At 50.6% G+C, this 15,973-nt stretch overlaps 1 protein-coding gene across 15 annotated transcripts in view; it reads left to right on the top strand.

Moving 5' to 3' along the window:
* CAMTA1 (calmodulin binding transcription activator 1) overlaps window positions 1–15,973 on the top strand; it is a 323,364-nt gene that overhangs the window by 48,426 nt on the left and 258,965 nt on the right. The gene's annotated exons all lie outside the window — the stretch shown is intronic.

Raw genomic sequence — 15,973 nt, 5'->3', positions numbered from 1 at the left:
TGCCCGTGCAGGTGGGCTCTCGCGTGGAGGTGTCGGGGCTGCAAGTGACACCCGCAAGAAAACCAACACGCTCAGGCACCGCAGCGGTAACCGGCAAAGCGTCCCGGGTCTGTTACCGCCTCCCACTTGCGGTGGGCCCTGGGACCCTTCACCATGAGTGTCCTCCATGGCCAACGGGTCGCATGGCTGCTTGCTGGCGAGCCTCGGAGCGCCCCTTTCTTGTCTGTGTAGGGAATATCTAATGTGCAGAAGCTGCAAAATCCGTTTGGTTGCAAATAGAACCTCCAGGTTCTGTCCTAAAATACTTTGTAAATTAGACCGTTGTGCTCAGCCTGATCGGAAAGGCTAATGACAAATAACAGAGAAAGCCCTCTCTAGTTCTTAGCTGTGGAACTTTTCTTTCCAATATTTTAGATGAAAGAGGTTATTCCTTTGGTATACTTACACTGCGCCAGAATACTTTTATTTGACAAGGCCGGTTACATAGTGTTTCCCACACGCTGCTTTCTTCCACCGGGGTGCTGCTTCAAACGGGAATTAAATACCATCATTGAAAAGAAAATGAACCCCCACCCCAGGGAGAGCTGCAGGCTGTTCTCCTCCACCTCAAGCTTCCGCTCTGCCCCCAGCCCTGCTCCTTTCTAGTCCCTGTCACATTTTTATTTTTTTTTAAATAAACTTTTTAAGCTGAGGATTATGTAACTAGAGTAGAGACTTATCTTTGGGATGACCTCTAAAACACGTGTGGGGGATTAAAACTAATTCTGTCATACAGAATATGGATGCTCCGATTCTTTCTTTTAATGGCCGTGAGATAAAGTGATGGAGCTGTATTATTGTGGGTTTTTTAAAAACAACTAGTCAATAGTTAAGAATCCATCCCCCTTAAACCTGGGGACCAGGATCCGTGTGTGAGTCCCCGTGGGGTTCGCTGCTGGCCATGTGGGTAGCGCTGCACGTGCTGGTGCTGTGCCAGATTTTGGACACTGAGTGTCTGGATTCTGTATTGGGCAGAGGGTGCTTTGGGTTACGCTGCGTTGCTGGGGGTGCATCATCACAAAACTTACCTAATAAACACCGGGGAAGGACAGTGCCCAGCAGCAGCGTTGCAGTTTTGCCTCGTTACTGGCATGGTGGAACCGAGCTGTTCTCGTATCCCTACACGTGTTAAATTGGCCGCCTGTTATTGCAAATAGACTCGGATTTTGGCTTTGTAAAGTGAGCCTTTCTGCCTCCCAGAGGAATTTTGCCTTAGCGGTAACCCACTGGAGTTTGGGTAGGTTTTGGTTACCGAGCAGCGTCTATCTGGGTGTTAGAAAATTAGAGCATAAATTCTTACAGCAATCAGCTGTGTCATTTGCATCGCCTCCATGACCTCTAACTGCTGTTACTGCAAACAGTTGCCATTAAACACAGTCGATAACACCCTTATGTATTCTATAGGATCTTTTCCTCCTGCCATCTCAAATGAAAAATAAACAAAAGAGCTTAAGCATGCAACATGCTAAATAGACTAATAAGCTGTGAAAATATTTTACGGGGAAATCTGGGGCAGGAGCTGTCTGCTGAAGCAAGCCTGTTAGACTTGGCAGCAGAAGGGCTTTGGGAGGCGTTCTTTGGGAGGGATAATTGACAGCTTTTTTTGAAATGTTCGTGTATTATTATTTTTTCCCCCCTTTCTCAGTAGTTTTGAGAAATCCCTCCCTCCTTAAATTGATTACCTCTCAGCATCGGATCGCCTTGGCTTTAAGTACCTGCTAAGCTGCTCCTGTGCTGATTTGCCTTTGCCTTTCTGTTAAACGTAAAACAGGTTTTAATCTTCTCATTTAGCTGTTTTAATAGAAAGTAAATGTTTAACTTGCTTTGCTGTGGCATTCCAAATCTTTATAGGAACGTTTATAATGAAAGGAAAATGGGCTTTTGTTTGAACCAGGTGTTATCAGCTGTCCGAGGGATGGTTTGAGTAGCGGCACTTTCCTAGGTGGGAATTGCACTGGCGCGGCTGCGGGTTTTGGCAGCGGCAGAGCACGGGGCGCCCGCAGCTGCGCCGCTGGTGCTGGAGGAAGCGACAGGCCGGCAGCAGGGTTTGGAAGTGCCTGGTTTGCCTCCCCAGGAGATGGTGGGGTGGATGGTGGGGTGGATGGTGGTTCTGGTTTGCAAATGCCCGGTGCTCACCTCCCCTGAGCTAGAGCCGGTGCCAGGATGCGCATGTCAGGAGAGGCAGATAACCGTCTGCGAGCTGGTGTATAGGTGATGGGATTTTAGGAATCTGATGGGGAGAGCGGCGAGAAACCCGGCTCAGGATGGTTTCCAGCTCTGGGGAATGGGGAGAGGTCTGTAAACGTGCTGTAAATTGTTTATGATTACTGCCTGCAAGTTTAATCACAGCTTTTTCTGGAGGTTTATGTTTGGAGATTATATGCGTGTTCCGATGGCGTTATAATCGCTGCTGATCTAGCAAATGAGAGCTGAAGCCGTGCGCATGCTAGCCGGCTCTTCGGAGTTTTCTTAGTGTCAGATTAGGTTCTTGTGATGCAAAAGGGGGTTTCCACTCATCTATAGCTACTTGGTCCATTTATTTATGCTGAAACAGAGTTTTATTTTTTTAAAAAGGCATTTATAGCTCCAGCATGCAAATGCTGCTGGCCAAGTAACGGGCCAAATTCAAAACGTATGGCGGGGGGGAAGCACAGAGCGAATGTGGGCAGGAGCCCCCACGGGTGTGAAAGCAGCCGCCCGTGCCCGCTGTGGTGGCGAGGGCAGGACCAGCAGCCGCTCGTCCCTTCTGATGCATTACCTGCCTTGTAGAAAGATTGGGATCTTTTCAGGGCAAAAGCCCAGCAAGTCCTGGAAGACTGAAGCTCTGCCGAAGCTTATCACTGCGCCTTTCTGACCAGCCTGTGCTGTCGGGGGGGAGATGCCATTCTGGATTCAGAGGCAGCTACAAATGCTCCGTAAACGCCATTTCTACCATCTTATAAAGATAACTGCATTAACATAGGTTTGTCCAAGTAAATAAAGTGCTCTGATTTCCAGGCTCGCATTGTAAGTTGTCAAGCTCTAATTATGTCAGCGCTGGTGTTATAAATAGCCAGGTGCATCTGGCAAGCCCCACTCATCGGCACGCTGAGTTACCCTGTGCTCGGTATCAAAAACCGGGAGGACAATTCTCTGTCGGTGTTTTGGCTTCTCCCCTCGTGCTCTGTGCACTTGCCAGCCCGAGCTCCTTGCAGATGGTCCCTGTCCCAGCGGTAGCTGCCCTTGCCGGGGCTGGGGCTGGGGCTGGGGCTGGGGCCGAGCTCAGAGGCAGGAGCATCCCTGCAGCGCCCGAATCGGTTCCCTGTTTGTGTGTCAGCTGGGCTGCCCATGGAAGCCAAAGAGAAGAAAGCTTTTGGTAAAACAATAAATGTATTTCAAAACAAAATAGTTTACTCTTTGCAAGAGTGAATATTGAGATGAAGTACTTCGTTTAGAATAACGTAAACTCAGCATCACAACTTTTCTTATGAGTTCCTGAGCAAGAGATTGCCAGTTTTGACTGTATTTCGTAGGTACGTGTTACCACGCTTTTCTTCCTGGGGTGAAAAGGGAGCTGATTGCTGCCTCTTGCACGGCTTGCACAGGGTCGTTACCTTTGCAGCATCCCAGTTTCAGTGTTAAAACTTTCCAGTGGATGGCTTCCCTGCAGAAGCTGCTCCCTCAGGGGTGCTGTGGCTGCCTGCTGCCCGGCTTGGGGTCCCTGTGCTGCCATCCAAATGACGCTAATGAGCTGCCTATTTTTTAGTATCTGTGGAAAGTGCTAGCCAAGTCTGGCAAAAGGGGGTGGGGGGGAAGCAATAACCCAGGCATTTTGTCCCAGTAGAATACACCAAACCATTTGTCTGCAGTGGTTTTGCCTATAACAGAAAAAAGAAAATCCCCATTTCTTTAGCGATGGGATGCATCAGGAGGATCACTGAGGTTTTGACTTTTTGCAGCTAAGGTTTCAGTGCTCCGGAAAAAAAAAACCACGACCCCAAAATCGCAAATCACCCATCAGGGTGGCTTTGTTACGAGGAGCTGGAGCATCTGCATCTGCGCTGGTTTCATTTCCCACATCAGTCTGCATGGACACAAGTGCCCACTTTTGTCACCTTTACTTAGTTTTCTTTGTTAAAGAGAATTGGGGGGGAAAGTTTGGAAAGGTCTTTTTTTGCTGGCTTTTTGTTACTGCCAAGGTAATGGGGCAGAAATCCTTTTCTGACCTCAGATGAAATGACAGGTTGCTGTAGGCTGTGGCACTTGGAACAAAATAAGATGGTTCCGTTTGGGACGTGTCCGACCACGCTGTCAGGGAGGGTGAGGTGGGCTGGAGTTACAGCTGGCGCAGCGCCGGCTCCTCACCCGTGAGCGCTCTCACACCGATTTCAGCGCTCCGTATTTTTAATTGATGTGCTCAGCTGAAGGCAGGTGAAACAAGAGGTTAAAATGGAGGAGCCCAGCAAAGGCTCAGGGAGATTTTTCTCCGTGCTTCTCTTATTTCTTTGGTTTGTGACAGAGACCCAAAATTTTTCATTTTTCAAAGTCGGGTGAGAAGGGCAGCATTTCAGGGAAATCCCTTCTGCGGGGCAAAGGTGGCTGCCGAGTGCAGCTCTGCTGGCTCCTGCCCAGCCATAGCAGGGTTGGATGTGCCCTACCTCATTTCCACCGGGAATTCTGGACCGAGGTCTGCAGCGTCAGTATGTTTACAGATTGGCATTGCATCATAGGTGGGTGTCCGTAGAAAATGATGTCATGCGGGGTGTCCCAGCGAAGAACTTGCTGTTCTCCATGGGATGAACCATGAGTGGTTTGCATCCATCCCCAAGGAAGCAGCTGCTCCTTCACCCTGCTGGCTTCACAAGTTGCATTTACAGCATATTAACTTACACGTTTGAATTTTCTGAGTTGCAGTCATTCTCATTAAGTTAATTTGCAAATTCTGCCTGCCTTTTTCCCTTGACTTTTTTTTCTCATTGACCAAAATCCCAATACCACCCCTAAGCAGTGGTGGGTGCTCCAGGTGCCAGGGAAGCAGGGGGGGCTGCAGTGCGGTGCGGAGCCTCGCTGGAGGTGTTTGCCTTCCCCCCCGGGAGCGGATTGAAACGCTGTGTCAGGCAGAGGTATCACCAAAATAATAGAAGTATTACGAAAGCAATCAGGTATAAGTTACCCGCTTGGCATGTCGGAGGCAGCTCCTTCCCCGTGCAAGGCCAAGTGCCTCTGAATTCATCCCCTGGGATTTGGTGTTAAAACGTGTTCACTGCCAGCTGACAAAAGAGTCGAGCTCAGATTTATTACACTGGCACCTGCAGTAAAAAATGACAGATGATGAAAATGTATTTAATTATCATTCAGCGCCACATCTCTGTCTGCTCCAGCCGCGGTGCTGCAGCTGTTGGCACGCACTTTATTTTAAAGTCAAGGTGCTTATCTGGAGAAGGGCCCGATCTCCCCGAGTAAATTGGCTGGGGGGAGTGGCGAGCTCCTCCGAGCAAACGCCGACTGCTTACACCTGTCTTCCTGGCCTCCGCCGCCGGACTTCCCGGCAACTTCCCTCTCTGTGAGGAAACGCGCCCTCTCCAAGGCCAAATTCAGGATTCCCTGGAGGGGCTGGGCAGGCTGCCCACTCCCGGCTGGACGTGCCCACTGCTCCCTCGCTGTCACCCCGGCCCGTGGGGCAGCGGGAGCAGCAGCTCGTGCAGCGCCCGGGCAAATGTGATTAAACAACCCTGCGGCAGTAATTGGCTACAGTTGTTGGGGGGGCAGGCGCGTCTCAAAGGCAGCTGCAGTTTGCAGCAAGGTCAGGGGAGACAGGCACATGCTGTTACTGCAGCAGAGGCACTGATAAGGCTCGTTTCCAAACGACGGTTCCTCCCGTGCTAACTTTTTCTGTTGCGATACAAAGCCGTGCGTGGCGCTGGGGAGCCCGAGCATGCATCATCTGTGCAAAGTTACATATATATATATGCATTTACCTAGGTACGTATACACATATCTGTTCTGTCTGGATCATGGGACGTGGCCCAGCTGCTGCTGCCCAGCTCATCCCCAGCACCTGGGATGCTGCAGCCTCTCCCAGCTGTGGTCACTGGGAGCTGACGAGGCTGCTGGGGGAACTGGGACAAGCCCAGCACCTGCCCGGGGCTGAGCTCACTTTGGTGGAGCGTGCCTGCAGTGCAGAGCCTGGTGCTGCTGTGCCCCCCTCGCCCCTCTACCAGCACCCCTGCAGCACCCTCGATGTTGGTGAGTGCTCCCGCTTGGGCAAGCCTGCGGGCTGCCTCCGGTTGTGGCTGTTTTGGGGCAAAAAAAGGCAGTTTTGGGGGTGAGCTGGGCTGTGTGTTGGCTGGTGTTGGAGCTGCAGGCTGTGCTGTAGGGTGCTGGGTGCTGTCGGTGCCCATGTGGGGATTGATGCTGGGCTCTGTGCGTAGCGGCAGGATGGTATCTGTGGGCATTGCCAAGGCAGAAGATGTTGTTTTCCGTTACCGGGAAGCGTAGGAATGCATCACATATGCAGGCAGGTGTGTAATTCCCTGCCATGGGCTGCAGCCTATGGCGCTTTCTGTGAAGCCCTTGAAAAAAAAAACCCACCAACAAATCCAGGTTTTAATTGGGGGAGTGTGTGTGTGTCTAAAGGGGAGCTCATGGGGAAGGGGTCCTCCATCCTCTGGCTTGCTTCCCCTTGTCTTTGCATCCCTGTGGCTGCGCAGGGGCTGCCCCCGGCTCCCAAGGGCTGGGGTTTGGAGTTGCTGTACGTCTTCCCACATCTTCGTGCTTGGTAAGAGCAGAAGTTGCTGCTGGGGCTTTGTTAGCACTTGTGTGTTGCCTGTGCTCACCAGACTGCTCAGGGAAAGTTTTTTTGGGGGGGAATTAAAACATTTGCTTCTTGATGGTGCGTGGATAACAGTGCAGGCAGAGGCTCTTTGGGCGCAAACTCCAGCAGCTTTAAACCGTGTGGAGGAAACTAACCCATGAGTAGAGGTGGGCAAAGGAGTCGGCCAGAAACCATGAGAAAAACCTGTTTTTTTTCCCAAAGCTTAAGAGGAAAAACTGAAGTATTTTGATCTTGCCAAAATGCTTTTGACGTTGAAGTGCTTTCTTGGCTTTTAATAATGATTTTTTAAAAAAGAGTTTTTGATTTCCTTCTGGGGGAGATTTCACCTGGCAGGAGCATCTCGCACAGAACAAATCACACGTTTTGGTGGACGCGGGGGTTTCCTTCCCATGGGGCTGGGCTGGTGCTGCTCTCCATTAGCCACAGTAAAACCCGTACTCAAAAGTGGAGCAATTGCCAGAAAAACCAAGGCTTTTAAGAAGTCTTCAAAGCTTGTGGTGTTAATGCTTCTGCTTCTTTGGAGTTTGGGGGCTGGGGGGGCCAGGGCTGGGGCATCATTTCCCTACCAGCCTCTAACTGGGAGCGGGCGAGCCGGGCTGGGGAAGTTTCGGAGCGGGTAGTGAAATGAAGCGGTTTTTAGTATTCATGAAAAATGCTTGTGACAGCCTTACCCCAAGTAATGAGAAGCCACCTGCAGTTCGGAGCAGTACTTGATAATGCCGTAATTAGATTGGAGATGCAAAAAAGCTCATTAAAATTAAATAACATATTTGTCACTGTTTTAAGAGGCGCAGATTGCCTCGAACCATGCTGGTCTCTTGACCTTGAGTATTTTGGCGTAGTCCTCTCTGTTGAAAGCACAAAAACAACGTCGGAGCATCCCACGATTGGTTTGGTGGTGGGGCTTTTCAGCACACGGTTGCAGGCACTTGCCTTCCCCTGGTCGCATCGTTTGGCACCGGCTCATTTTCGCTGCCCTTGCCAAACGGGGCCGTGCTCCTGGCGCCTGGACGTGGCACGGGGGGATGGTTCCGGCCCCGTGGTTTGCAGGCTGGGGAACATGGGAGCAACAGGCGGACACTACTGGGAGAAGCGATCCCTGCCTGGCTCCACGCAAGGCATGGATCCACTCCATTGTCCTCCTGCGTCTTTACAGTTTTCTTGCCTTGCAGTGGGGATCCCATCCCTCGTTAGGCCAGAAGGCACCTTCCCATCTTCTTGGGAGCGGATGCTGCCTTTTGCTGTCAAATGTGCAAAGAGCTTCCAGGGTTCCCTGAAGTTTCGGGTAACTTTTCCAGCTGTTGCCTGCTGATGGTGTTCAGGCAGGCACAATGGATTTCCCTCGTCTCTCCCATACCGTGTTGGAAGACCGGCTGAGAGCTCCTGGTGGAGCAGAGCCAGGAGGAGCTGGTGCTGGAGACCCTGCGGTGCTGGACCTCAACCCCCCAGAAATCCTGAGGTGTAACGGGGAGTGACATCGGACCACGCTGGAACACTGTGAGCTGGAGGGATGGAGAGGCAGCTTGTGGAAGATGGGAGGATCACTCAGTACATGGCTTTTCCTCCTGGCAAGTGCAAACTGCAGATGCGAATATTCTCGGGTTGCAAATTTGTGCAAAGCAGAAGCTCAGGCTTCTGAAGGTGTTGGTCTCCATCTCTTCAGTTTTTGATGAAATACAACAAAATGTGTTTTAAATTCCCTTCCTCCCTCCTGCTTGAAAAGGAACGTGCAAAGCCATAACAGCATCTATTAACAAGACTGTAATTTTCCAAAATTAATTTTTAATGACTACTTTGTCTTGTTTTCAGATGTTTTATACAACACCTATTGTTTAAATCCCATTTGTTTCTCCACAATGTCACCATGAAGGAGACCGGTGGCCATTCTGGATCTCCAGCTACAGCATCTGTCACTGGCTTTGCTCTCCCCTCGGGAGGGCTGCACCCGCTGGGGAAGGGGGGCTCTGGGGAAGGGCAGACATCACTCTCTGCAGAAGGGATTTCCCTTTTTTCCATCCCAAAATGGGGCTGCTGCCAGACTATTCCCCTCGCTCGAGGTCCCTCCCTCCCTGCTGCGGCAGCCACGTGTTGCCCTTCCTCTCCACAAGTGTCAGCCAGCCGGGGCTTCTCTTGCAATAGCTTTTATGGACAGAGAATTAAAAGCAAAAAGTAGAGTTTTTCTTCTTCTTCCTCCTCCTCCTCCTCCTCCTCCTCCTCGTTCCTTCTGAGTAATTAGACGTAGGTGTCTCGGAGGGGGAGTGTTTACAGATATTTTTTCGGAGCGTGAGGCTTTTCCCTTTGTGGTGCTGGCACTCTAAGCAGGACCAAAGGCACCGCATCTGCTTGGCCTGAAGCCTGGATCATCTTTTTAAGTTGGGATGGGGTTTGTTTGTTTGTTTGTTTTCTTGTTTAGGAGCTGGGGAGAGGAGGGAAAGACGAGTGTCCCTGAGCTTCTAAGGAAAGAGCATCCTTGCAGGATCGTTGTCTGTCAGTGTCTCTGCAGGAGGGGAGCTCATAGCGTGACTTCTAGTGCCTTACAGGGAAACCTCTTTTTTTTTTTTTTTTTAAACACTTTATTCCCCCTCCTTGCCCTTAGGAATGATCTTTGAAGGGCTAAGAACTGGGTGCTAGCAGCTTGTGCTGCTTTGCAGCTGAGCACACTGCTTAGTTTTGCTTATTGCTGGTCATGTCAATGTTTTCTTTTATAGTCCTGGCACCGCATGGGAATTTTTTTCAGTGCTTGTTCTGACTAATGTTGATGAAAGGGCAAAAATTCGTTATTAGAGAGAAACAGCTGATGCTAGGCTGGTGTTTCCCAGGTGGTTGAGTAAATATTGGGGAGCTTCTGTAGTGAAGTCTCTTCTGCAAAGCCTTGCTGGTGGCAGACCCCGCTCGTGCTGCGAGAGCCACGCAACCCCGGGTGTTTGGGAACACGGCTCCCTGCGCAGCACCCCCGTGTCCCCTGCACCGAGGGTCTCCCCGCCGCCCGGGCACCGGCCAGCTCCTCCAGGGAGAGGCAGCTGGGGAGGGTCCCCGGAACCGGCACGAGAGCCCGTGATGGGCAGACAGAGCTGAACTGAACCTTAAAAAAATAATGTAAAATTAAGTGCTTTCACAGGCATAGGTTGAGGTGGACCCATCCACCTTCCCCTCGCGTCCTGGGAGCTTGATTATTGGCAGAATAATCCTCAGCCACCGTCTAAGCCAGGGAGATGTGAGTGAGCGGGGCTTCGCGAGTATTTCCAGGTAAAATGGGAAGTGCAATTCCCATCGCAAGCGGAGCAAAGGGCTGTTGCTCCGTCTCCCTTGGGCTCCTGGTCAGATCCACGTGGGTCCTTTAAGCGAGTGTCTGGCAGCTTCAGAGGAAAAGAAACCCCCTGCAAAAAAACATTTAGCCTGTGTGGTTATACTGAGGAATCTGCTGGCAGAGTAAAGCCTGGGTAAACATCCTCAATTTGCTGCCTCCTGAAATGGAGCAGCTTTTAGAGTTTCAAGCCACAATTTGTATTCAAATGAAGGTCATTTGAAAGGTGTAACATAGTAAACAGCCATTATTTCATTTTGATAGTGGTACTAAAATTATAGTGTTGGTTGAATTATTTTAGTATAGGACCATTACCATCTCCCTAAAACACTTATAGGGATTTTTATATCAGTGCTGCAGTCCTGAAATTAGAGGAAAATTAAAAATCACACGGCTGTGGTAGGGAAGTAATTTTTTGTGAGCATGCCTTCGTTTTATCATGCATTCTCTTTCCCTCACTTCTCTGCCAAAAGAGAGATGCATGTCTTCTGTCAGGGGCTGCCACTGAGAGATTGCTGCTGCTGCTGCTGGTCCTCCTCCCACCGCTGCCGTGAGCCGTCTCTGCTTTGGCTGTGAGTTGCACTGGGGCAGCATCCTCATCCCACAGCAGGCTCCGCGCTGCTCGGCAGCTCCTGCCTGCACCGTCATGGTGCTCATAGCTTGAGAATAATGTGTTTGAGAATTGGCGACACATCAACAGAGATCAGGCTTCATGGGAAAAGGCATCATGCGAAAAACTGATTGAAAAAAGGATGGTGCAATGCTGCAGGGTCACTGGGGAGCTTCTGCAGGACCCTGGGATGTTCCAAGCCTGCTCCAAGGGCAGACGCATCTCTTGCTGGTGCCTCCACCTGAACAGCGCTTTCCTGGTACCTTCAGCCTCCAGCCCACCTGCCAGCCATGGTGCTGAGCCTTGTCCTGTCATGGCAGAGGTGGCAAGGTGCTGCCGACGCTCTCTTGCTTCCTACGGCTCTGCCAAGCCTGTGGCATTGCGGTCCTGGGACTGTCTTTGCCGGGACAGACGGCTCCCCTGGCTCGGGGCAGAGGGTCTGTGCTGAGGGTGCCCACCCAGCCCCATGCTCGGTGTGACCGCGCAGCAAGTGCTGCCCGGAGCGTGCCGGTGTGCACCTTGGCAGCAGCCACCGTCACTCTGCAAAATGCATTTATTTACACCAAGTTTAAAGCGCGTGTAGAGGAAGGACAGCCCTAATGATGCACTATGTGCAGTGGTAAATGAATGGCTTTGACGGAGCGAGAGCTGGAAGTAGCCAGTGCCCAGCCATGGCTGTAGGGGTCTGGCACGTCTGCTGTGCCCAGCTTTCCCGGTGGGCATGCCGTGGGGTGCCTGTGCGGGGGATGCGAGCGCAGGAGGTGTTTGGGGAAGGTGGGATCGATCTGTGTCCCGACTTGGAAATGAATCCCCAAGAACCAGTTTCGGTGCAAGGAGCCGGAGGGAGCGTGCCTGTGCCCACATCCCTGTAAAAATGCAGCTTGGCTGTGGTGAGCCCTAATAAAGATGCCAGAAGCTTCCAGGTAACCAGCAATCGGGCTGGGACATTTGGGGGATGGAGAGGCATCACAATAGTCTTGGTGACAAGCTGGAGGCTTCAGAAAGATCGCTGCTTTGCCAGTGTGAGAGTTGACCCATGTGGTTTGACTTCCATGGCGTGCCGCTCTGCGTCAGGGGCTCATTACCCCGCAGTGGGGTACCCGGCCGAGCTTTAAAGGCTCATCCCGCTGAATGATGAAGACACCAGCTTCCCATGAGCCCCCTGTAAAATTAAGATTTTTTTTTTTTTTTTTTCAATGCAAGTAGGTGCCATGGTATCGCCTGACTTGGTGCTCTGTGTGAGCATGCTGTATTTAAAAAATACTCATGTAGGAGGGTAGATACACACGTAAAACCTCTCTGCATTTATTTTCTTCTAGGAATACATGTAATAAAAGTTCGAGTTAATAGATTGACAGTAATTTTCCCCCATCAGGGCCACAGGGTGAGGGTGGCTGGACGAAGCACGGCAATTACGGCTGCTATTAGGTGGAAGGGTTGATGCGCAACGCGCTGTGCATGAGCGGGGACTGTTGGACGTGAACAAAATCTTAATCGCGAAATTCCTGTAGATTATTATAGCTGCCTTCATTAACATTTTCACACTCGTCTGGCTAACAAATGAGGAGAAGGGCTTTCTGTACTGCTGGATTTATAATGCTCTGAATCTGCTCTGTACCTCAGCGTGTGCCAGAGGCCCGTGTCCTCGCCTTGTGGCGCGCTGGCATTCCAGCAGAAGGGATTGCTTGCTTTGTATGGAAGGGAGAGGAAAAAAACAGGTGTTCTGTGAGTATTTTTAGTGAAAACCTTTATTGGCGATGAGCTGGTTCTCAGTAAAATGAAGGAATACTGTGCAAATAAAATTCCCCTTAATTTATAATTCCTCCAAGAATGTAACATGTGAAATTTCTGTTTTCTAGCTGTATCTTTGGCAACGCTCACATTGGCTTTTGATCTGTTTTTGATGTGGTTTTTTTTAAAATCTGTTAATTGCTTGAACTCTGAGGTTTTTTAGTTGCATGAGGAGGATGCCAGTGTGTATCCACTGGGAAAGAGCCTAAACTCTTACACCTTGGAAGTTTTGCTGCTTTTGTGGTACCGAAGCTGGCACAGATGATGTGCTGGCTGTGGAAGGTGTCGGTGGTGGAAGGTCACATTGAAGGTCAAGGATACGCCTCGTGTCCCTCCCCAGCCTCGCTGTGCCCTGACCTGCTCCTGCTTACGGTTTTGCTGCTGGAGCGTTCCATGCGGGCAGTGTGAAATTATTAAATTAATTGTTTTCATGATGAAACCGTGGGGCTCTCGAGCATGGGGCAACGCCGGGGTGGATGGTCCCCATCCTTGGGTGAAGGATGCTCTTGTAGAGCAGCAGCTCAGGAGGTTTCAAATGAGTGGGGAAACCTGCAGCTGAATTGGGATGCCCTCAGAGATGAGCAGAACAACCTGTTCCATATTTATTATGGGCAACAATTTGACTAAGGGAGAATTTAGATTAATAACATTCAGCCCAGAGAAGTAATTTCCTTTGAGAAAGCGATTTACATGCACTCTGCCAAAAAGAGCCGTCACCGTGCGCTCTCATCGTGTCAGCTCCAATAATGAAGTTGGAAATAACATGGGAGGTTAATAGGTCCTACTTATCTCCTTAGCGCCGGAAAGGAAGATTTACAGCGCGGCGCCTGGTTTGCATATTTCCACTGGAAATGGAAAGGTTTTTCCCAGCCGAGATTGATGAGACATTGTGGTTCCAGGGTGTCAGCTCTGCTGCTGCTCACAGCTGAGGCTGTAAACCTCCATCCCAGGGGATGCGCTCGTGCTGGAGGGAGATGCCTTTGGACTTACTTAGATGCTTGTGTCGCTATTCCAGCAATAACGATTTTTATCCGGCTACCTCTCCTCTAAGCCTGGCAGCTCGTAGATGTGGCTGCCACGAGGTGGTGAGGAGATGGGTTGAAGCCTGGTGGGTTTTCCCAGGAGCCACTCATGGCGTGCAGGCAGCTAAGTCATCGGGAGATGCGATGGGAGGAGGCACCGGCACGGAGGACAGTGGAGGATGTCTGCGTCGCCTCTTGGGCTGCTGCCTGTGCGATGCCATCCCCTGGGCATACGTTAGAGCATGTCTTATCCTGCCTTAATCCCTGGGGAAGGGGATCTGCGTGGTGGTCCGTAGGGCTGGGAGCTGCCAGGCTCTGCTGGTGTGTTAGCCAGGACCTGTTCCCTTAATTAGAAATGGTAACGACCTTGTCATCGCTGGCGAGGACACTGCTGCCCTGGCTTTTGGTGAGGCTGGAAATAGCCTGAGCTGTCCCCGTAACTGCGCCTTCCCCTGCCCCCCATCCCTTTCGCCTTGCTTACGTACGGATGGTGGCGGCGTGCGCAGGAGGGGATGATGCGCGGGCGGCGGAGCCCTGTCACTTCAAATTATTCTTATTAAACTCCCAAAGGACTCGTGGCATGTTATGGGCTATTGCGGGAGCTATTTTGTTTCAAACAGCAAAGCTCTCTGTAAAGTTACAGGAGGACAAAAAAGCTCTCAAATTCTTTTTCTGCTTTCCTCCCCTGCCTTCGGTTTTTAGAAAACAGCTTTGGAACTGCTGTTCTCTCCCAGCAGATGTGTGTTTGGGTCCTCAGCAGGTTGTTGGGCTCTTCCATACTGGGAGTGAAACAAACTTTTTTTAATTTTTATTACTTCTTTTTAAAAAACATGCCCTCTTGATAATTTAAGTCACACGGTGCAGTGAAGCCTGCTTAAAAAAGTAACTCTAAAAGGGATAGAATTTCTAATATATGCTCTGTCTTGCACAAACTGTAAAATATTCATTTAAGTTGGTCACTTCGCGTTACCAAGTAAGCGCAAGAAGAATTGACTTTCTGAACGACTTAACGTACAGTTCAGTAATAACCTGAGCCCTTTAATGAATGAAATATTTAACAGAATTTGCATACATTAAGTGATGGGATATGGAGTGTAACCAATGTAACTCTGAGTTGGAGAGGAAAACCGGGAGGAACAAACAGGAATTCCTGGGTACGGACCTGGACGGCTTCCCTTCGCAGCAGCACATGGCAGTGCCCAAGGCCATGGACGGGGCTGGGAGCAGCCGGGGCTGGTGGCCAGTGTCCCTGCCCCTGGCACGGGTCGGACTAGGTGGTCTTTAAGGTCCCTTCCAACCCAGACCATTCTGTGATTCTCACGGTGCTCATCTCCAGCGTGGCGACTGGGAAGTGACGCTTTTTCCTCCCCATCTTTGACTTTCCACTGTGAACTGAGCGAGCAGACACGCTGCTGTCTGAAGGCAAGGGTGTGAGCAGACGTGGCCAGAGTAGTTTTGGTTCGGCAGCGCAGGTCAGGGCGAGCATTGCTTCTGCTGCTTGTCCTGCTCTTGAAGGCTCTGTCCCACAAAACACTTTTTTTTTTTAATTATTTTTTTTAATATGTGTGTATATATATAGATTTATTCTGTTTTTTTCAATCAAATGGTATTTGAAGTGCACATGAGAAGCTGGAAGATCTCCACAGGCTGAAGACTCCTTGGCAGCACGATGCTCGGTGTGATGGCATGAAACAGCCTGGGCGCTCCGCCGTGCCCAAATACTCCTGGAGAGCTCTGGCAGCAGTGGGAGCAAACCCACACAAACCCGTCCCCAGCACAGGGCTGCCAGGCTCTCCCTTTGGGCACTGCTCCCAGATGGCTCCGGTTGTGCCATCTCTGTGCGCCCGGCGTGTTCGGCATTGCTTGCGCGTCCAGGAGACCCTCTGTGGGGGGAGGTGGGCTTCGTGGCCGAGCTGCCCCAAGGGATGCTGAGCGCACATGTTGCGTCCTCGAGAGCGGGTGTCCCTGAGCCGGCACTGCTTTGGGATGGTCACAAGGCAAATTGGGACCAATTAAGGCAGTGAAAACCCCAGGAAAGGTAAAAAGAGGTAAACCTTGATGCTTTCCCCCATAAAAATTGAGCTTTGACAGGCACTAGGTGACCAAGTAATTTGCTCTCAGCAGGTCCCTTTAGGAGGAGGTAGTTGCTAATTTACATGTGCTCAGAAATTGCAGTTCATAATCAAAACAGTGGCAGGGCTGGAGTCTCAATTATGCCCAATTAATGTGGAACTTTCCGTTAGTTTTCCACAACTTAAGTGCACTTTAATTCATTAAACTCTTTTCTTTCTTCTTCTCTGTAAGTGGCCACCCTTCTGTAAACTACACGGTGAATTCAAGTGACCCGGAGAGGGGGCGAAGAGAGACTGTATCTATATTTTTTATCTATATAC

This window comes from Falco rusticolus, chromosome 3 (assembly GCF_015220075.1).
Source record: "Falco rusticolus isolate bFalRus1 chromosome 3, bFalRus1.pri, whole genome shotgun sequence".
In the NCBI taxonomy this organism is placed as follows: Eukaryota; Metazoa; Chordata; class Aves; order Falconiformes; family Falconidae; genus Falco; species Falco rusticolus.
The sequence above is the reverse complement of the archived record's forward strand: the minus strand, read 5'-3'. Positions and strand labels throughout refer to the sequence as shown.